This window comes from Hordeum vulgare, chromosome 5H (assembly GCF_904849725.1).
Source record: "Hordeum vulgare subsp. vulgare chromosome 5H, MorexV3_pseudomolecules_assembly, whole genome shotgun sequence".
NCBI lineage: Eukaryota > Viridiplantae > Streptophyta > Magnoliopsida > Poales > Poaceae > Hordeum > Hordeum vulgare.
Window position 1 is genome coordinate 138918306 of NC_058522.1, and position 23592 is coordinate 138941897.

The window sequence follows — 23592 nt, forward strand, 5'->3', positions numbered from 1 at the left end:
CTCCATTGGACCAACCTCAAAAGAGCTACAGATCACAAGATGTAAGCAAGACAAGACAACAACAAAATATAACAGATTCCAGACTTAGAAATATTTCAGCACGTCCAAAACAACACTATTTCTAGCAACTTGAGGGCAGTCAAACCACACCTAAACATGCATTTCTATTGCAACCAAAAATACCAGGGGCTAAACAAAACATCCAAGATCAACTCTCTAGTTGACGACTCCGTCAAACGAAGCACGGAATAAATCCTATGAAATAAACAAAAGGGCATCACGGCAAAAATATCGCACGAACTAACTTGCTCTAATGCTAAAACTAATTGCACAGCAACACGAAATAAAGCCGCACAAAAATGCGAGATAATAACCTATATACGGGAAAATAAACTACCGGCAATTCCTACACGTAAAAATACCAATGACCGCTCTAAAATACATGCCAAAATGATTCCTAAAACATGGACATTTAATCTAAGGCATAAGAGCAATTCGAACACGCGCGGAAAATTAAATACGCGACTAAACCTATTGGGACAGCACGCCAAACGATGCATTCAGCACGCTAAACAGCGTCAAACAAATATGCAAGTTGTAAATCCGTAATCTACGTGAAATTCTACACACGTTACATATATAGATCTCCTCGATCCGACATACGATCTAGACTCTACGGGCGTTTGAAATAACTATATAATCCTGAAACTATTAAATCGCACAAATACCCTACACGGGCCAAAGTTAGTGGGCGCAAGGTAGCAAATCTCGCCACGGGCGAAATAGTGCTGAGGAAGCTTACCATGGGCCTTGGAGGAGCTGCTCGGGCCTGGAGGCGAGGCCGGCCTGGCGAGGCTGCGAGTCTGGGCCGGCGGGGCGAGGCAGGCCGGCGCCTGGCCTGGGCCGAATCCACGCGGCAGCTCGCCTCCACGCGCTCGGGCGGCCCAGCGAGGGCGCTGCCAGGCGAGCGAGGGTCTTCGACCTCGTGCATGGCGCACGAACCGCAGGAGGGAGGCGGCGGCGCTGCAGGCTGGGCGCCGGCGTCAGATCCGGGCGGGAGGCGGCCAGAGGAGCAAGATCCGGGAGGCCAGAGGGCGGCGCGAGCTGGGAGGCCGGCAAGAGGCGGCGGCACGGCAACGGGCGAGGCAACACGCGCGAGCGGCGGCGGGATCGACCAGGGACGGCGCGGCGAGGTCCCCGGGTGTCGCGGCCGAGGCTCCGGTGGGATTCCTGCCGGTGGCGGGGCACGGCGAGGGGCTCCGGCGAAGCCGAGACGGCCATGGGCGGCGAGCACAGGGGCACGGGAGCACGGGCTGCTCGAAAGCTGCGGGAGGAACGGGCGAGACGGCGGCGGCGGTTCGGGCCCGGCGGGCCAGCGATGGGCTCCGCGGGCCCGCGGCGCTGGGGAGAGAGAGGCTGCGGATCTGGCTAGGGTTAGGGTAGGGTCGCACGGAATTCGAGGAGGGGGCTGTCTAAATTAAGCGGGGGTCTATATATAGACAAACGGGGGGGCTAGGTTAGTCGGAATTTCGTTTCGGATCCAACCGCGGGGTCGGATTCAGACGATTCCGAACGCGGGAGCGGTTACGTGGCCATGTAGAGTGGATATCCGGAGACGAGAGGAAGAACGGGTGGCGCGGCATGAATTTTAAAACATCGACACACGTCCGACGGTAGCCCGAATACGGTGCCGCTACGGTCGACCGTTCGGGTACCAAACGGACTCCGATCGCGACGAAACTTGACAGGCGGCCTACCTATATTAAAATAATACCGCACGACAAATTCCAGCTCAATCGGAGAAAGTTTTATACACGCTTTAAAAGCAGGGTTTCGACGGTGCCGCGGGCGCGTGCGTGTGCGGTCGGACTCGAAACGGACAACGACGAGAACCGACAACTAAGAACGGATGCAAGTTTTGAAAACTGGCAGCAACGGAGATGCCGATGCAATGCAGATGATGCGAATGATGCGATGATGATGCGACAAAATAAAACAGACACACGACGAAAACGGAAAGGAGGGCAAGGCCCATCCCGCGCCCTTCTTTTTATAGAGCTCCCGAAGTGTTGGACGTCCGAGGGGCGTCGGACGTCCGGAGAATGTTTAGCCGTCGGACAACCGACATGTGCCGGACGTCCGGAGTGCGTTTAGCCGTCGGACGTCCGAGATCCGTCGGACGACCGAGAGAGAAGGCAGAGGCAACTTCTGGAACTTGGATGATGAGGTGAGAGTATTCTCGCATGTGTAGCAACCAAAGGGACCTCTCAACTAACATATTTTGGACATGGTGTGATGTAAGTCTTTTAATACGATTACTATGATAAGTGTGGGTCCAAAATACCGTCAAACGCATGAGTGCATAGAATCATGCACAAGTTATCCTCTTATAAGAGCAAGGCACATGACACAAGGGTTATGGCACAAATTTGTCTCATTCATATGACCATGAAGAGCTAAGAAAACACCAACACTAAGCATTTCATCAATGTGATTGACAAGGACATGCAGGAAATTTCAAAGTGGAAAAGGTATTATGTTCATGCCATGATGCAACCTACACAGTGTTGACTCTAATGTTGTACATGCATGAAGTAAATACTTGTTACCGGAAAAGTATTGGTATGGCGTAGAATTAGCCGAGTCCTGTCTTGACTCTAATTTCTGCGTGACGAGCACCATCTTCTTCTGAGAATAAGTCAAGATAGCAATGCTTCTCCAAAGTACCTAAACCACCAATTATGCACAATATGGTCCCCAAACTTATTGGATCCGAAGTAGTTAGTCCAACTACAATATATATAGGGTAAGACCACTCAATTATGTGCATATAGATATAAGTTTTACTTTCAAGCACACCCTAACCTTTTAATGGATACGTCTGATTTACCATATACATATATTGGATCAAGGATACGATAGACACGGCATGTGCATCTACACATAGTAGATATGCCTACACAATCCTATCAAAATCCAAGGATATACAATTTGGACAAATGAACACATAATTTTCTATTACAGAACATTCATGTCATCCAAAATGGATCAGGGTGACAAATCAACATATGGTAGCACCCCAAGTTCAGCACATGAACCGGTCAAGGCATCAAACCATGTAAGGCATGCATTTTGCACAACCTTACATGCATGTCTCACCCCAGTAGATGTATAAGTGTAGGTAATATGATTATAACTCCCACAACATTATGAAATAAATAGTGCGAGCTCTACCGGGAGACACATGAATTTCTCGGCACGTTATGTAGGTCAACTGAAGATAAAGCCGAAATAAAATGACCATGAAAAACACTACCAAGCCAGAGATACCATGTGTGAGAGAACACAATGGCATTTAGAGTTATCAGTGGTGGTAGGTGCCAAACGAGCACAAAGATCATTTTATACTCACACAAGTGTGATATGGGAGTTCAACCATAAGCATAATGTTTAGATGTCATACGTTAACATCCCAATTAGTTAGATCATAGTGTGGAGAATTAGTTCGAAAGGCATGCATCAACTATGCCCTTCTTTTAGATACGATCTAGCGGCTAAGCCATGAGCATTGGTGTAGTAGGACATTATACTCACGCACATCTAAGGGATTTAGATACCAACAGGGCTTATTATGCGAATTAAGATATGTGGAGCATGACACGCCACACAGTTATAGGATAACCCCATGTGGTAGATTCTGAGGGGCATACATCGGATGTTTTATCTTACCAGGAGATGTGACATGCACAAAGCATATCATACTCCCATAATGTGATAATCCATGTGTTTATCATACAAGGCAATCAATCATCCAACTAAGGTGATAAGTGGATGCCAATTTAAACTTCGGAGGGCTTTGACATCAAACTAATTGATTGGATAATCTTGCATCGTGAATACTACATGGAGTCCAATACATATATACACATTTTGGTTAGTGGTGTGCGTAGAGCAGAACACTCCCCCTTAATGTGATGAGCTACTAACGTCTCAAAAGACCCACACAACGGTGCAACTAGGATGCAAGTAATGATCAGGACTACACACAACTATATGACATACATAACGACCTATACATGATAGATATCATATAACAATCATACTAGTAGGCGCAACATGTCAAAGTACATGCTAGGTACCAAGCCTAGACATGAGAAGGAGTGGGGCAGGCAACTTTCAATGTAAACAATTTAAGTACAAGTCACCGCAAAGAGGCACATTGGATATGGGATATGGGCTCGATAATCCAAGTGACTTGGCTTGAGATGATACGAATGATGAAGAGTCCTCAAATCTTCATTGTGTATCCAAGTCTCCAATGTCCTCCAAAGTCACCTATTGATCAAGTTTGAGCTTGTTGGTCCCCAACTACGCTGGGTCCTAAGAGGTTAGTCACAATAGGCTTGGCAACCCAAATGGTTCTTTTCTTGACACCATTTTGAGTACCAACAAACTTGGCAAACACATTGCCAACCTTATCCTTCCCAAGGGAATAGCTATCATCAATAGTGATTGGGTTGGATAAGTTACCTCTCGTGCAAGACGAAGCGACGTGACCCTTCTCACGACATAAGTAGCAACATCTACCATTTGTTTTCTTCCCAGTTGATTTCTCACCTCGGGGAGTGTTGGCTTGGGTCTTATTGGGAATAGGCCTTCCTTCAACTTGTAGCTGAGTGTGTGATTGAGTTTGTGGCCGCTTCCCTTGCTGCTTGTGACTTTGAGACTTTGTCTTCAGAGGGCAAGATCTAACATGGTCCCCTTTAACTTTGCACTTGAAGCAAATGATTTTGACCGAATTCCTAACTCGTTCTAGGCCACTCTTGTTCTTATTTGAGTTTACTCCAACATCATTTTTGTCATTCGGAGATGTTTGCTCACACAGGACGTTGTTGAGTGTGGACATCCCTTCATGACACTGTTCCAAGTCTTTCTTCAAAGTAGTGACTTGGGCCTTGAGCTCTTCGATTTCCTCTGCACGGTTAGTGTCAATGCAAGTACTAGAGGAAGTGTAAGCTTCATTGTTAGAGCAACAAGGCAAGTAAAGTAATTCATCACACGAGGTAGCAACATTGTGAGTAGACGAATTACGAGGACTAGCACATGGAAATATAGTACTTTGATTAGAAGTGGTGCCATTGTCCACATGAGGCTCACTTGATGTTACCTTGGTTATGCTAGCCTCATGAGCTAACTTTTGCACATTATGGGATGTTAGAAGATCGGCATGAGAGCTTGTGAGCATTACATGGTTTTCTTCCAACTTCCCATAATTGCTAGTTAGTAAATCAAGTTGAGCACATATCTCAACATTCTCCTTCAATGTTGATACTTCAAAAGAGATAGGGTTAGATGTACAAGTATCATCAACAATATGAGAGGAGTAAGTAGCGATTAAAGACTTCTCATGAGTAGATTGAAGCTCCTCATAGATCTTAGAGGTTTTGATGAGCTCTCCCTTGACATTCTTGCATTCAAGGAGAAGGACCTCAAAATCCTTTTTAAGTTTATCATGAGCAACTTCAATCTCTCCTTTTGAAGATCTTAAGTCTCTACATGCTTGATGACTCTTCTCAAGTTCATGTTCAAGTTGTTCACTTTTAGCTTGTTCATGATTAAGTGAATCATGACAATTTTCAAAGTAAGCAAGAACATCTTGGAATCTTTGAAGAGCGTTATTTTTAGCTTTATGAAGAATTTTACTGATCACATAGATATTTTCAGTCAAGTCATCATCATCATCCTCATCGCAAATATCATCGTTATTGCACAGGGAAGATGATACCTCGTTATTACCTCTTGCCATGAGGCACATGTGAACTGGAGGAGTTGATGATGATTCTTTTGGTGAATCAGATTCTTCATTAGTCAAAAGTACTTCATATTTCTTGGTTTCCCCTAAATGATTAGTCATAGAACAACTAGGGAGAAACAAGATATTTTGATCAAGAGGACACGGGAAAGCAGGCATATCACCACAGACATTTGTCGAGGGATCTTTAGGTGAAATGCATGACCTATCAGCACAATAATTTACACTATGTGTGGTGCTAGATATGCTCGTGTCCATGGAGGCTATGACATTTTCATCAACATGTATTTATTCACTCACCATGTTGTTACCTTGTGAGATTGAAGATGCTGAGGTGTGCAAGCAATCGGATATGGAAGTAGTGGTGGACTCTTTATGATCGAAAAGAGTGAAGAGCTCATGCACCAACTCCTTCATCATAATATCGTCTTCATCAAGATTGGACCCACCGTATATATCTTCAAGTTTAGTCCAAACTTCATGAGCTGACTTGCAAGTCGAGATAGACTTAAACACTTCAGAACTTATGGTTCGATGAATGGCAAGAAAAGCCTCACAATCAAGATACATTTCATTAGTAGATGAAGATGCATCATCCTTTTTGTCGGCAATCCCTACAAGAACAATTCGTAAATTATTTGGGCCCATGGCCCGAAAGTGATGAAGCATATGAATTCTCCATAGGGTATAATTTGTGCCATCAAAGTCAAAGGTGTCATTGTGCACTAATCCAATAGTCGACATCGATACTCTCTAGGTCGTGAAACCTAATTAAAGAGAGACCTTGCTCTGATACCAATTGAAAATACCTCGATGACGCCTAGAGGGGGGGGGGTGAATAGGCTATTTAAAAACTTCTTCGGATTTGGCTTAAACCTAATGCGGAAATAAACTAAGAGGATACTTTTCAAGCACAAATCCTAAATGCAATAGGCACCGCAACGTGTATCAACAACACGATCTACCAAGATGGACACAATACCGTTACTAACAAGCACAAGCAAGTTACACAAACTTACTTGAGCTATATCACACGACGAGTAGGTGAACGACACAAGATACTAGATCACACTATAGCATAAGATATATCAAAAGCTGCAAGTGTGAACGTGTGAATATAGAGGGTATGCTTGAACGATTAATCTTGTACAAAGAAATAGTCAACACAATATAATGAGCACAAACAATATGCAATGTATGTATGCTCAAGTAACACAAGTAAACCACAAGTAAGGAGTTAGGGTTAAGGATAACCAAGGTCACTGAGACAAAGATGTATCCCGATGTTCACTTCCTTGGAGGGAAGCTAGTCACCGTTAGAGAGGTGGATGTTACCACGAAGGCACACCAACGCCATGAAGGCTCACCCTATTCTCCCTTTGAGATAACACCACGAAGGCGTTTCTCAACCACTAGTGGTAAGCCTTTGAGGTGGCTTCCAAACCCTCACAAAATTTTCCGGGGGTAATCACACGGATTGATTCCTCTCCGAAGAACTCCTACCGCCTAGGAGTTTCCAACCTCCAAGAGTAACAAGATCACGGGGAATGCTCAAAACTTGCTCAAATCTCAAATAGCTTGGGTTGAGAGAAGGAGAGGGAGACGATCTATCTTTTGATTGGAACAACTATCAAAGGGGCTCACAAATGCTCTTGGGATCTAAGATTTGGTGTGAGCAAATGTGTGTGGGGGTAGAAATGTGTTATTATGAGGATATGGCTGTGTTGGGCACCCTCTCACGAAGTGGGAGGGGGGTATATATAGTGGGGAGAGTAAAACAGCCGTTGGGGACACTTTAAGTCACACAGGGGTCGGACATCCGACAGTTCACGGATGTCCGGCGTCCACAAGGAGTCGGACGTCCGACACGGGTCGGTCGTCCGAGGGATGTAAATATATGTGGACCCACTAGGTAGTTGAACAGGGACCGGACGTCCGGAGGGAGCCGGAAGTCCGAGCTATATGGCTCAAGTTTCTCTGGTGCGAAGCTCCGGATTTCCGAAGCTGGTCGGACGTCCGGCCCTCGGACGTCCGGAGGGAGCCGGAAATCCGAGTTATATGGCTCAATTTTCTATGGTGCATAGTTCCGGATTTCCGAAGCTAGTCGGACGTCTGGAGGGTGCCGGAAGTCCGAGTTATATGGTTCTGATTTCTCTGGTATAGGATTCTGGATTTCCGAAGCAGTCGGTCATCCGGCCCTCGGATGTCCGAGTCACTGGTCCTGTTTTCTGATAACAGCAGAGCAATGGAGATGTGGTATGAGCCGAACAGTGGATATCTAGTTTGAGCAAGTTCATCACAAAACATGTGACCCCCTCTTAATAGTGCGAGATCCCTAAAGACTGAAGAATTGTAAAAGGGGTACCGATGATCCATACTTGAGTGTATACTTTTATTCGCTGATCATCACTCCGCACCGCTAACTTCAAAGGAACTCATACCTTTGAGTTAGCCCTTTCACTTGAGCTTGATGTTGTTGTTCCTTCTTGGCTCAATGTTTAAAGCAAGACATGATGAAGTCTTCAAGTAGCTCTCCTATACACAATGTGGAAAGCCTAGCTTATATATTCATCTTCATTTGTCCACCATGTGAACATCCACAAGGATCAAGCATGTAGTGCTCAGGAATGCTTATCTTGATCTTGTCCTTGTTAGCACATGAGCTTGTCCTTATCAACACATGATCATTCACAATAGCTTAAAAGGGGATTAGTGATTAATTATCTATATGTGTGTTGTCAGCAACACCAAAACACGATTAAGGGCATGACTGCACCTTCAGGAGGGGCCTTGCCTTGGGGCTCAAGAGGCCCCTGGGGGTTCGACCGAAGGGGGGGGGGGGAAGAGGATTCCTCCTCCAATCCGAGTCCAACTAGGATTGGAAGGTGGAATCCTTCCCTTCCTTCCCACTTCCACTTTTTTTCTCCTTTGATTTTCTATCTGCCTGTGCGTGGGCCTCTCTGGGCTTGCCCACCAGCCCACTAAGGGCTGGTGCGGCACCCCTTAGGCCTATGGGCTTCCCCGGGGTGGGCTGCCCCCCCGGTGAACATCCCGAACCCATTCGTCATTTCCGGTACATTCCCGGTAATTCCGAAAACCTTCCGGTAATCAAATGAGGTCATGCTATATATCAATCTTCGTCTCCGGACCATTCCGGAAACTCCCGTGACGTCCGTGATCTCATCCGGGACTCCGAACAACATTCTGTAACCAACCATATAACTCAAATACGCATAAAACAACGTCGAACCTTAAGTGTGCAGACCCTGCGGGTTCGAGAACTATGTAGACATCACGCGAGGGACTCCTCGGTCAATATCCAATAGCGGGACCTGGATGCCCATATTGGATCCTACATATTCTACGAAGATCTTATCGTTTGAACCTCAGTGCCAAGGATTCATATAATCCCGTATGTCATTCCCTTTGTCCTTTGGTATGTTACTTGCCCGAGATTCGATCGTCAGTATCCGCATACCTATTTCAATCTCGTTTACCAGCAAGTCTCTTTACTCGTTCCGTAATACAAGATCCCACAACTTACACTAAGTCACATTGCTTGCAAGGCTTGTGTGTGATGTTGTATTACTGAGTGGGCCCCAAGATACCTCTCCGTCACACGGAGTGACAAATCCCAGTCTTGATCCATACTAACTCAACGGACACCTTCGGAGATACCTGTAGAGCATCTTTATAGCCACCCAGTTACGTTGTGACGTTTGATACACACAAAGCATTGCTTCGGTGTTAGTGAGTTATATGATCTCATGGTCATAGGAATAATTACTTGACACGCAGAAAACAGTAGCAACAAAATGACACGATCAACATGCTACGTCTATTAGTTTGGGTCTAGTCCATCACATGATTCTCTCAATGATGTGATCCAGTTATCAAGCAACAACACCTTGTACATAGTCAAAAGACCCTGACTATCCTTGATCAACTGGCTGGCCAACTAGAGGCTTGCTAGGGACAGTGTTTTGTCTATGTATCAACACATGTATCGAAGTCTTCATTCAATACATTATAGCACGGATAACAAACGATTATCTTGAAACAGGAATTATAATAATAACTTATTTATCATTGCCTCTAGGGCATAATTCCAACACTTTACCTAGTAGCTGGTAGGTGTGCATGCCGTGCATCCCAATGTATTAACCGTGATTAAAAAATGGCCATAATTAATTTAACATACTTGATGAACTGATAATTTATATTGTTTATATGTGGATACTATATAGCTAGCTTGCCAAAATGACTGATCGTGAATGGATGTACACCGGTCACCATAGTCAGAGAGAGATGAGCGATGAATGGTTGAGCAAAACCTATGAATTCGTGCAAACGGCATTTTCTAAAGGCCAGCCAAAAACATGGTGCCACTGCACTAAGTGTAAGAATTATTCGCGACAGACAAAGGATGTAATGGGTAAACACCTGCAGATGCGTGGTTTTACTCCCGGCTATACCTTGTGGACATTTCATTGTGAGTTGGCCCAACGTAACAGAGACGAGGTGTTGCGTCAGCGCACCGATGATTATGGTACAGGGATTGTAGACATGGTGAATGACTTTGATGATGCTCGGAACAAGGACGAAGAGATGGAGGAATCCGCGAAGGCCTTCTATGCCATGTTGGAGTCTTCAAAACGTCCTCTTCATGAGCACACTAAGATTTCTCAGCTAGATGCCATCACACAAGTAATGGCTCTGAAAGCCCAATTCAACATTGGAAGAGACCTGTTTGACTCAGTGATGACCCTATTTGGGCGCTTTCTACCCGAATGTCATATTATGCCTTCAAACCTATATGAGTCAGACAAAATCCTTAGTGCACTCAAGATGCCGTATGAGCAGATACATGCTTGTGAGAAAGGATGTGCCTTATTTAGGAAAGAGTATGCGGACGAAACATATTATCCATTTTGCCAGTCCTCCAGATATGTTGAGGTAGAAAATGGTGAAGGTGAGAAGAAGCACAGCAAAATCCCCGTGAGTGTCCTACGGTATCTGCCGGTCCTACCAAGACTTCAATGACTTTACATGCTCGAAGAAACAGGAAAACAGATGACATGGCACATACATGGAATTAGGAAAGAATTAGATGAACACGGAGTTCCGATGTTGGTACACCCTTCAGATGGTGACTCATGGAAGGCATTTGATAGTATACATAAGGAAAAAGCTAAAGAACCAAGGAATTGTCGAATCGCCATCAGCCTCGATGGGTTCAATCCTCTTGGTATGACGGCTACCCAATATAGTTGCTGGCCTGTATGTGCCAGCCCGAGACCGACGTTCCAGAAGATTCCCCTTTATTTCCATTTCCGTCGTGTGGTTATTTTATTTTGTTGCATCATCATTTAGTTTGCATCGTCGCATCATGCATGGCATCTTGCATCGTCTGTCACGTGTGGTGTATTGAGTGTTGTGCTTCGAGTGATCACCGAGTCGTAGAGCGATAGTAGTTCCCCCTCTCTCTCCTCTTGTTTCATTTTGTGGTTTTGCTAAAGTTCCGTTTTAACCCCTTTAAAAAATTCGTCTTCTTTTAAATTGTCCTTTTATTAAATGTGGGGGCAACCCCTTGGGTTTTCTTTATTTTCTCCTTTTGTGTTATTTTAAAACCCTCTCATTTTATTTTCTCTTTTAAAGGGCTTTTATTTTATTCTTTAAATAAAGAGGTCTTATTTAATTCTTCAAAGGGGTTTGATTTTTATTCTTTTGTAAACGAGTTTTAATTTTAATTCTTCAAAAGGTTTTATTTTATTTCTTTTGAAAATGCCCAAACTATTATTAAAGTTGGTGTATATTCTTAAAAGGAGTCAAAAGGCATTTATTTTATTTTATTTTGTTAAAACCTTTCTTTTGGGGGTTGTTTTCTGTTTTAAAAAAAGGAAAACCAAGTTTTTAAAAAAGCCAAGAGCTATTAGGGGGAGGGAGCACGCCGAGCCGAGCTAGCCCAAGGCCCAGCTCCCCCTTGCCCTAGCAAGAGGAGCCCGCAGCCTCTCGTCCCCTCGATCCATCCCCATTCTCCCCCCGAGTGCCATCATCTCCTCCTCTACGCCGTTCCCTTGACGATCCCCTCTCGTCATCCCGTGCCCGCGCATCCTGCCCCGTCACCAGTTCCTCTCCCCCCCGCGCCCCGCCATCGCCGCCTCCCTGCTCGACAGCCGCCAGCGCCCCTCCCCGTGTCGCCCTGGCCATGGTCCTCCGCCGGCGCTGCCCCGCCGTGGACACCTCCCCTCGCCCTCGCCATGGTCGCCGCCCACACTCCCGCCGGCTGCTGGTTCTAGCGCCGCCCAGCCCCGCGTGGCCGCCTCGTCTGTCCCCGCCGCCGCGCTGTGGCCTCCCCTCACCGGAGCCGGAGCTCGTCTCCTCGCTGACGCTCGGTTGTCGTGGCCTCCCGCGTTGTGCTGCCACCTGTTGTTGCTGGTGTGCCGTTACTGCCCGCCATGGAGATGCCATTGCCGCATGCTGCTCCTGCTGCAATGTTGCTGCTGCTTGCGCTAGCTGTATCCACTTGTGTTGCTGCCAGCAAAGCTGCTGCTATTGCTTGCCATGGCCGATGCTGTCGCTGATGCTATCACTGTTGCTTGCCGTGGCTGCTGCTTGTGCCGCAACTGTTGCCTTGCTGTTGTTGCCGTGTGCTTGCCTTGCCGCTGCTGTGTTGGTCGCTACTGCCTGAAGCTAGGCATTGCTTGCTTGCCGAGACTGTCGCTGGCGTGCCTTGTAGCTGCTGCTAGGCTGTTGTAGCTAGCTGTTGCTTGCTGTGCCTTAGCCGCTGATGCTATAGCTAGTACTGTTGATTTTGCTTTGCTTGCCTGCTAATAGATGTGTTGATGCTAGCTACTGTTGCTAGGTTGCTAGCTAAGGCATGCTAGCTTGCTTTGCTTTCTTGCGTGTTGCTGTAGTTAGTTGTTGCTGCTAGGCTAGGTTGCCGTGCTTGCTGCTTGTCGAGGTTGCTGCTAGACTAGTTGTTGCTACCGCTTGCCGACGCCGAAGTTCGCAAGGACCATCCCCTCCTTCATGGGATCAACAAGATTGGCGAGTACCACGACGTCCTCGACGACCCCGGAAACGAGTTCGACTTCCTCGACGTCGCCGAAGACACGTGTTCGACTCCCGACGCCGAAGACCCGAGAACCACGACGACAAGCGAACGACTACCGTCGACGAGACCCGACTTCCACGACGACCACGACGACCGTTGTTCTCCTTCACCGATCCGATCCGCCCAAACGCACTCGTCGAAGGTATACCGATGGGACGTGTCGTGTAACAAACGCATGTGATGTATGAGTTAAATGTATGTTTGTACCGTATGTTTGACCGTTGCACGTTGTCCCTCTATATTGTGCCCGACACATGGGAACCCGGTAGCGGGATCACCCCATCTTTATTTAACGTTCCCGCACACGCTTCCTATACGTTGGCACGATGTCTCGATGAGTTATCGGGATAGGAACGTTGTCGTGGCATCGTTTCCGATTTGCCACCATGGTCCCCTTTCGCTCGCCGTGGCGACACCTGTTTCTTTTCCTTCTTGCCCGTGTTATGAACTCGCATGCATGACGCATTCATGGCATATACATCTTGTGTTGCATGCCTCTTGTGCCATAGCTCTGTTCTATGTCCCGCGAGTTAAACCGATTAGGATGACACGTAGGATCATCGCTTCACCCCTTGCCATGTTAACAACATTTAATATTGCATGTTAAATAATCGGGAGTGAATTAAATAATTACTCGTGGAGTTTCGTCGATATGCAACCCGTTGCATATCGAGCTTCACTTAATGTGTAGAGTTTCTGTGAGGTGAATTGCCATGCTATCCCTTGCATCATTGAACTGTTCACGCATCATAGTAGGTTGTGCATCATGTTGTGCATCGTGTGGTGAATATCTGTGCTGATGTTTGTTTCCGGTTTGCTCCGTCTCGATAGAGTTCTGCAAGCGTGTCGGAATGTGAGGACCCGTTCTACTACGATGGTTCGTCGACTTCTTGGAGTTGTTCTTCTTCCAAGCGAGATCTCAGGCAAGATGACCATTTCCCCAGATACCATTACTATCATTGCCATGCTAGTTATTTTGATGCTATCGTTATGTCTCGTTGCCTACCACTTGTTAAACATCAGCCTCTCAACCATGCCATGATAACCTTCAACCTGTTTGACCTAGCAAACCACTGATTAGCTATGTTTCCGCTTGCTTAACCATGTTGTTGGCGTTGCTAGTTGCAGGTGTAGTTGCTTCCATGTGATAACATGGGTTCCTTGTTATATCACCCTATTAAATGCTAGTTAATTTAATGCACCTATATACTTGGTAAAAGGTGGAAGGCTCGGCCTTTCTAGCCTGGTGTTTTGTTCCACCTTTGCCCCCTTAGTTTTCGGCTACCGGTGTTATGTTCCATAAATGAGGGCTCCTAACACGATCGTGGTTGTTATGGGGACCCCCTTGATAATTCGTTTTAGATTAAAGCTGGTCTGGCAAGGCCCAACATTGGTACTACATTTGCCCAACATAATAATTTTGTTAATACTGAAAGCATAGGGCGTCATGAACCTGAGGAGTAATTTCACATAATACAGGGAGGGCCAGTGCTGATGGTGCTGGTCCAAAACAGAGCAGCTTACTAACGCTACCCGAGGCAACTCGGCGTTTGGCGTGGTAACCATCGGTCATCCGTCGTGTCCTGAGAACGAGATATGCGGCTCCTATCGGGATCGTCGACACGCCGGGCGGCCTTGCTGGATTAGTTTTACCTTTGACGAGATATCTTGTGCATCGGGATTCCGATGATGCTTTGGGTAATCTCAGAGTTGAGGTTTTCCACTAGGGAATCCGACGAGATCGCGAGCTTCGTGATTGAAGATTTCTATGCGGCTTGTGGTAATTTGTGATGGACTAGTTGGAGCACCCCTGCAGGGTTAAATCTTTCGGAAAGGCGTGCCCGCGGTTATGTGGCAACGTGGAAACTTTGTTAAACACTGGTTCTAGATAACTTGAAGTTAACTTAATTAAAATATGCCAACTGTGTGTGTAATCGTGACTGTCTCTTTCGTGAGTTCTTTCTCCGATTGAGGACACGGTGGGGTTATGTCTGACGTAGGTAGGTGTTCAGGATCATTCATTTGATCATCAGTAGTCACGTCCGCTATATGTAGATCTTCCCCCTCTTATTTCTTGTACTCATAAGTTTAGCCACCAAATATATGCTTAGCCGCTGCTGCAACCTCACCACTTAACCTTGCCTCACCCATTAAACTTTGCTAGTCTTGCTACCTTTGGAAATGAGATTGCTGAGTCCCCTGTGGCTCACAGATTACTACAACACCAGTTGCAGGTACAGGTAAAGGTTACTCGACGTGAGCATGTTGATTGTTCATTTGGAGTTGCTTCTACTTCTTCTTCTTCATCGATCTAGGATGGGTTCCACGCCGGCAACCTCGGATAGCAAGGATGGACGTCATTCTTCTTTTATCCTTTGTTTTCGTCCGTAGTCGGACCCTGCTGTTCTTCATGATGATTATGTATTGTACTGCTGTGACTCTGATGTAGCTTGTGGCGAGTGTAAGCCAAATTCTATATATATATATATCTCTTCTTTTCAATACATGTACTTGTAACGATATCCATTCTTGCGACATGACGAGATGCGCTTCTATCCCTGACGAGGCCTTCGTGCCAAATTGAGGATAGGGTCGCATCTTGGGCGTGACACTGTATTTTTCATTCCCCTCAATCTTCCACCATCATCCATTATGCAAAGAAAGCACATATTTTTGACGTTGATAGTTCCAGGGCCAAACTACCCAGGGAAGAATATAAGTGTGTACATGCAACCGCTGATGGATGACTTGAAAGAAGCTTGGGTGAATGGGTTCAACACATACAACGCAACTAAGAAAGAGAACTTTCAAATGTATGTTTGGTACCAATACTCGTTGCATGATCTGCCGACATTTGCGCTTTTCGTTGCCTGGTGTGTGCATGGAAGGTTCCCATGCCCACAATGCAAGGCAAAAGTTTCATTGGTTGCCGGCGGGTGGGAAGTATTCCTGCTTTGACTTGCATAGATAGTTCTTGCCTATGGACCATCCATTCAGAAAAGACAAGAATAATTTCATGAAAGGTAAAGTTGTCAAACACTCGGCACCACCTACGTTGATGGGGGCACAAATTAATGAACAGATAAAATCTATGGAGCCTGATCCAAACCGTCCAGGGTATTTCTTGGGTTATAATGAGGAACACGCCTGGACCCACAAGCCATGCATCTGGGATCTCCCCTACTTCGAAGACCTCTTACTTCCACACAACATTGACATGATGCACACTGAAAAGAATATCGACGAGGCCCTTCTTGGCACATTTTTCAGCACTGATAAGGGCAAATATAATACAAAGGCTAGAGTTGACCAGGAGACTCTGTGTGATAGGCCATCACTAAACATGTGAGAACCGAAAGGAAGAAAAAATTGTTCCAAACCACTTGCCTGGTACAATCTTGAGAAGGGAGCAATAAGAGAAATCCTCTTGTGGGTGCAAAAATAGTTGTTGTTCCCCGATGGGTATGCTGCGAATCTAGCGAGGGGAGCGAGCATTGAAAAAATGAAAAAAATTGGGCTGAAGAGTCATGATTGGCACATATGTCTTGAGCGGATAATGCCGATGATGTTGCGCGGCTATATCCCCGAGGCTGAATGGCTAGTATTGGCCGAGTTGAGCTATTTCTTCCGTGTTCTTTGTGCTAAAGAGTTGTCGCGTGCCGTGATAGATGACATGGAAGAGTTGGCACCTGAGTTGCTCTGCAAGTTAGAGAATATTTTTCCACCGGGCTTCTTTAATCTAATGCAACACATGATTTTGCATCTCCCAACCGAGGCAAGATTGGGTGGCCCTGTGCAAAATCGTTGGTGCTACGCAACTGAAAGAATGCAGAATACACTTCAAGGAAAATGTAAAAATAAACGTAGAATTGAAGCATCGATGGCCGAGGCGTTCATTACCGAGGAGGCGGCAAATTTCGTAACAGCACACTATGATGCCACTGTGCACGGCTTGCATAATCCAAAGCCTCGATACAATGTGGGCGACCCCAAACGACGTGAATCCAATCTCAGCCTCTTCAAAGGGAAGCTCGCACCTTCTGGTGTGGGAAAACCAAAGTTGTTGTGCGTTGAGGAGTGGCGCACACTAACGATGTATATATTGAACAACTTAACAGAAGTTCGGCCATACATCGAGTAAGTGCTCTCTACATTGTTTCGCAAATTTTAACAAGTTTTGTGTCTAACAACTATTATTAATTGATACAGTCGATACGTCGAACAATTCTCGAATGGTGTTGCAATCGAAAAATAATCCATTCTCGAGTATGAACTTCTTGAAAACACAGGTGGCGGCTATCCCCGTTTCATCTCTTGGTTCAAAAAAACGGTACCTCCTTTATATATAATAGGTGATTTCCTTTGTTGCTATTACTTATGAGTAACACACCAAATTTTATCTTTTCTTAACTTCTAGGCTAATTCTGATGAGCAAGTCGACGATGAATTGAGACAAATAGCTAATGGTTTTGACTTTAAGGTCCGTACATTTGAGAAGTACGACATCAGCTGGTATCGCTTTCGTACTGCTAGCAAAGAGCTTTGAATGCCCGTTCAAAAAACAACCAATTGTGGTGTCTCTGCTATAGGCGAGGGAGGTGTCGAGTATTATGGAAGACCTGAAGAAGTCTACGAACTTCATTATTATGGTGAAAATCCTCCGAACGTTGTTGTGTTCAAATGTCATTGGTTCGATCCTACTAAGACAAGACGGACTCATGAACATCTTGGGCTAGTCGAAATTCGACAAGACATGCAATTAAGCGGTGCCGATGTCTATATTGTGGCTCAACAGGCCACCCAAGTTTTCTATCTGCCATACTGTCGTCAAAGTGTTAAGAACTTGGAAGGTTGGTATGTCATGTTTGATGTGCTGCCACATCTTAGACCACCTCCCCCAAATGAAGACGATTATGAACCTCAAATTGACCCAATAACATATGATGTAGAATTCTTCCAAGAATCACGTGGTGTGAGACGTCGTACCCGAAACTGCTCTACGTCCACCTTGAACACGAGGAACAAGAATCACGTGATGATGAGGAAGAAGTGGAAGTAGAAGAGGTTACCAATGCGAATGAGCTATCAATGTTTGATCGGTTACAAAAAGGCCTTCCACATGATGTCCCTGAACCCGATGACGATATCAGTCATGACGACACGTGTGATACTGATGATGATTTTGCTTCAATTGACCATGGAGAAGAGACAGATGATCCCGACTATTAGTACTTTGTATGGATCCAAACATTGTTGTTTAATTATTCAATTATTAGTTTAATTATTCATGTATTTATTATTGTTTGTTTAATTATTGTCCTTGAATTTGTACTAATTATTTAACTATTTATCGTTCCCGGTGGTGAGACATGGCATGCGGGGATAAGTTGAGGATAGCACCTGGGCAACTACGGAGAACTTTGTTGCAGAGCTTTGCCGAGGAGCCCCGTGGGAGAGGCGGAGGAAAGAAGAGAGGCAGAGGACGTGGTCGTGGGAGAGGGAGGCTGCCTGATAGGATCCAATCGCCACCACCCTCGGCTACTTCTATCTCAGCCACTTCACCCTTGCAGACGAGGGTGTCACCGGTGCGGGATCCTCCCGTCCAGGAGCAGACACCGATGCAGGGGGCTGAGGCGGAGGCTGAGGGGGCTGAGGCGGAGGCTGAGGGAGAGAGGCGGAGCCCGTCTGCTAGCAAGTTGGTCTACCAACGTGGTATGACACGAGTTCTAGACCGATTGGAGTTGCAGCACAGGGCGTTCATTGAGCCAGATGGCGAGAAGTAAGTTGATATATATTGTGTACCTTATATCATTATATTTCACCAAGTAGCTAATGTATTTGCCTTATCATTATGTAGGGGTGGAATTACCCGGAGAATACCCGGAATCTAAACTGCCTCCTTGGTGCTTTACTTAGGGAGAACTCCCCCGGGATAGTGCAGTTGCCCGGTGAGGGTATGGTTCCCGAGCCAGGACTCAAGTGGGAGCACTACCAAGCCGCTTTGCTCTCGAAAAACACACATGTGAATGGTGTTGTTTGTGTGAGCGTGGCCGACAAGGTGTTGGCTGATTTTTGGGTAACTACTATTTTACCCAATAAAAAGTATACAATGTTATATATTGTTATTTCCTTCCAAATCATTTCACTATTCATCTGTGCATCTATATGGCATAATTGCAGAGTTACTTTAGGGTTGAGGAGGGGATGGAGGAGGCGGCCAAGAAGAACCTCGTGAAAGAGTGCAAGAGTTTATTGAATAACATGAGGCACGAGCTGCGTGTTCAAGCTGTTCGAGATTGGTACGCCAAGCAAGGGGAGCCGAAGACAAAGGCTGAATGTCGAAAGATTTACCTTGATAAGACCAAGTACATGGAGGTATGTACATTCCAAAGATCAATTCTTTATTAGTTTTGTTAGGGCTAGTTAGGTCTATTTAGTTATAATACTTAGTTTCGTTCTTCATTAACTTACATTCATAGGTGCCCCCGAGATGGTTGGACGATAAGATGGATTGTTGGGAGATGATAGTGGACACGTGGTGCACAGAGGCTTGGTTGAGCACCCACACTGTGGCCAAGGACCGTCGTGCCCAATTGGTTGGTGTGCCACACCACCAAGGCAATGCCAACATCAAGCAATATGCCAAAAAATGGGTATGTGTGTCTTGTTTTGTTTCATCAATAATTCATTCGTTCATGATTTTTGTTGTACTAATTCTTTGTCTTTTCTTGTAGGCCAAACACAATAACCAGCCCGAGCCTCAGGGATACGCCGCGTTTAGCATGGCCCATAAGGGCTCGTACAAGATGGTGAAGGCATATTCTGAGGGGGACGGGCCGTCGGCATACACAAGCCTGTCCGCCTACAACAAGATGATGTCTTATTCTGAGGTGGTCAAACAGCTGCGCGGGCCTGACTTTGACCCGAGCTAGAATCCTATCGATCCGGAGGCATTGATGATCTCTGGTGGAGGTAAGAGTCATGGCACGCTGGCCATGTGTGATGGCTTCGTCCCTATCACTGAGACTCTATCTCAGATCAAGGCAAGGCAAACGAGCTCCGCTCATGTAATACGGCAACGCACGAAGCCAGTTGATCTTGCCATCGAGGTTAGTTTTCTTCATTATTTATTTCATTCATTTGTCCCTGGATGGATGATGAAAATTCCTTTTGAGGAGTGGTTGCAGGCCGCACTTGAGAAGGAGAGGGAGGCCACCATGCTCTTGTTGGAGGAGAGGGACCGAAATACGCAGAGGTTGCTTGAGGAGGAGAGGGCACGCAATAATGCCCATGCGAAGGCCATGCATGACTTCGTTGTGGTATGTCAGTTGTGTGAGAAGCAACAAGGCTATTTCTTTGACTCCTCGAAAACTAATTTGCAGGCTATGTGTGAGAAGCAAGGTTTGCCGCCCCCTCCGCCGATGCCTTCTCCGGTGGGAACGGTGAGTTCCCTTTCAATGACCAACCTTGCGCAGTCTTATACCATTGTCTGTCGCCGTGCTAACCACGTATTTTAACTCCTGCCTTGTTGCAATATCATTCCAGAGTTGAATCCCACGATCTCGTTACTTCTCCTGGTGAGAGCCCTAGCAACCCAGCGACCAACCGAGATGGTGCTTCTCCTTCGTGACTTGGCATTCGGTAAGTTATTCCTCTCCTTCTTATTCTTATTTTTGTTTAGCTCAACTTAGATTATGCCATGCTTTTGTTAGCTTAGTAAATCTAGTTGATATTAGCCATGCTTTAGTTAGCTTAGTAAATTCTAGTTGATAATTAGCTTACTTACCTAAAAAATTACATAATTAGCTTACTTACCTCAAAAATGACATAATTACTTGATAACACAACAAATAGCATAATTAGTTGATATTAGAGTTCAAAAATGACATAATTAATTTAGAAAGTTTAAAAAGAAACTAGAAGAGAAGAACAAAGAAGAGATGAAGAAATAAGAGAAGAAGAAAGAGGAGAAAAAGATAGAATAAGAAGAACAAATCTTCTTATTCTTCCTTTTTCTCGTCTTTCTTTTTCTCCATCTTCTTCTTCTTCTTCTTCTTGTTCTTCTTCTTCTTCTTCTTCTACTTCTTCCACTTCTTCTTCTAATTTCTTAGCTTAATTTAGATAACTTCTTTCTTATTGTATTCTTCTAATTGCTTATCACTAGATTCTTCTTCTTCTTCTCATTATGCAGATTTTGATAAAGAGCATGGCATATGGATGGATGCTCCAGGGACTGTACTCATGTAGTCTTAGATGAACTTTGTAATGCACTTGTATTTGCGGATGCACTTGTGATGCTTTGTAATACTTTGTGATCTTGTTTGCACTTTAATTACATATATTGGTGTTGTTTGCACTTTGTGATGCACTTGTGGTGCTGTTTAGGGCCTGGGAATATATATATATATATATATTGCTGTTTTTATCTATGTTTTGCAAATGCAGGGAATTAACAGAAAAGAAATAAAAAAAAGCAGAGAGGGTCTTTGTCTACAGCTTACTGATGGAAAAGCCTATGCCGTCGGTGGGCTGACGGCAAAGGAGGACACGTGGCGAGAGCCTGTGTAACCTGGCAACTGTGAGAACACCAAATTTTCCCAGGTTTTCGGCTTTGCCGTCAGCTGTGCTCTGACTGTGGGCAAAGAGGGGACCCACGTGTCAGTGCCGCTAGCATCCCTAACACGTATGGCCCACCAGAAGTACACTTTGTCGTCCGCCCGCGTCCAGCTGACGGCAAAGCCTGTCGTTAACCCTCTAATGGGGCTCGGCTTGCGCCGTTGCCGTCATTGCTCTGTGCCGTCAGCCCGTGCAATAAAGCTGACGACAAAGGCTTTGTTGTCGGTCTACTTGCAACTGACGGCAAAGAAATTGATTGCCGATGAAATCATGGCCGGCTTCTTTGCCGACCGCACCCTGACGGCAAAGCCTTTGCCATCGGTTAAACAGGCCGTTGCCGTCAGCTCTGGCTGTCAGCAAACTAGCAGATTCCAGTAGTGGCCTTGTGTGTATCAAACGTCGCAACGTAACTGGGTGACTATAAAGGCACTCTGCAGATATCTTCGAAGGTGTCCATTGAGTTAGCATGGATCTAGACTAGGATTTGTCACTTCGTATGACGGAGAGGTATCTTGGGGTCCACTCGGTAATACAACATCACAAACAAGCCTTGCAAGCAATGTGACTGAAGAGTTAGCCACGAGATTTTGTATTACGGAATGAGTAAAGAGACTTACCGGTAACGAGGTTGAAATAGGTATGGAGATACCGACGATCGAATCTCGGGCAAGTAACATACCGATGGACAAAGAGAATGTTATACGGGATTAACTGAATCCTTGACATAGAGGTTCAACCAATAAAGATCTTCGTAGAATATGGAGGATCCAATATGGGCATGTAGGCCCCTCTATTGGATATTGATCGAAGAGTGTCTCGATCAAGTCTACATAGTTCTCGAACCCGCACGGTCTGCACACTTAAGGTTCGGTGACGTTTCGGTATAGTTGAATTATTGATGTTGGTAAGTGAATGTTGTTCGGAGCCCCGAATGAGATCCCAAACGTCATGAGGGTTTCCAGAATGTTCTGGAGACGAAGATTGATATATAGGAAGTATCCATTTGTCTTCCGGAAGGTTTTCGGGCATTACCGGTAAAGTATCGGGAGTGACGAATGGGTTCGAGAGTTCTACCGGGAGGGTCCACCCACCCGGGAGAGAACCAAAGAGGCCCAAGGGTGGCATACTGATACGTCCATTTTGCATCATGCTTTCATGTTGATAGTTATCGCTTTATGGACTGTTATTATACTTTGTGGAACCTTACTTATGCCTTTTCTCTCTTATTTTGCAAGGTTTATTTGAAGAGGGAGAATACCGGCAGCTGGAATTCTGGACTGGAAAAGGAGCAAGTCTGAGTCCTCTATTCTGCGCAACTCCAAATGCCCTGAAAATCAATGTGGATTTTTTTGGATTTTATAAAAAATACTGGGCGGAAGAAGTGTCAGAGGGGAGCAATCAGGGGCCCACAAGCCTGGTTGCCGCGGCCTACCCCCTGGCCGCGACAACAGGGCTTGTGGGCACCCCGGTGGCCCACTGCCCCCCTCTTTTGCTACATGAAGGGTTTTGTCTGGAAAAAAAAATTCAAGGTGGAGCTTTTTCGTGGATTCGCCGCCGCCACGAGGCGGAACTTGAGCTGATCCAATCTAGAGCTCCGGCAGGACGATCCTGCGGGGGAAACTTCCCTCCCGGAGGGGGAAATCGTCGCCATCGTCATCACCAACACTCCTCTCGTTGGAGGGGAGGCATCTCCATCAACATCTTCATCAACACCATCTCCTCTCCAAACCCTAGTTCATCTCTTGTAACCAATCTCCATCTCGCGACTCTGATTGGTACTTGTAAGGTTGCTAGTAGTGTTGATTACTCTTTGTAGTTGATGCTAGTTGGATTACTTGGTGGAAGAGTTTATGTTCAGATCCTTGATGCTATTCATTACACCTCTGATCATGATTATGACTATGCTTTGTGAGTAGTTACTTTTGTTCCTGAGGACATGGGATAAGTCATGCTAATAATAGTCATATGAATTTGATATTCGTTAGGTATTTTGATATGATGTATGTTGTTTTCCTCTAGTGGTGTTATGTGAACGTCGACTACATAA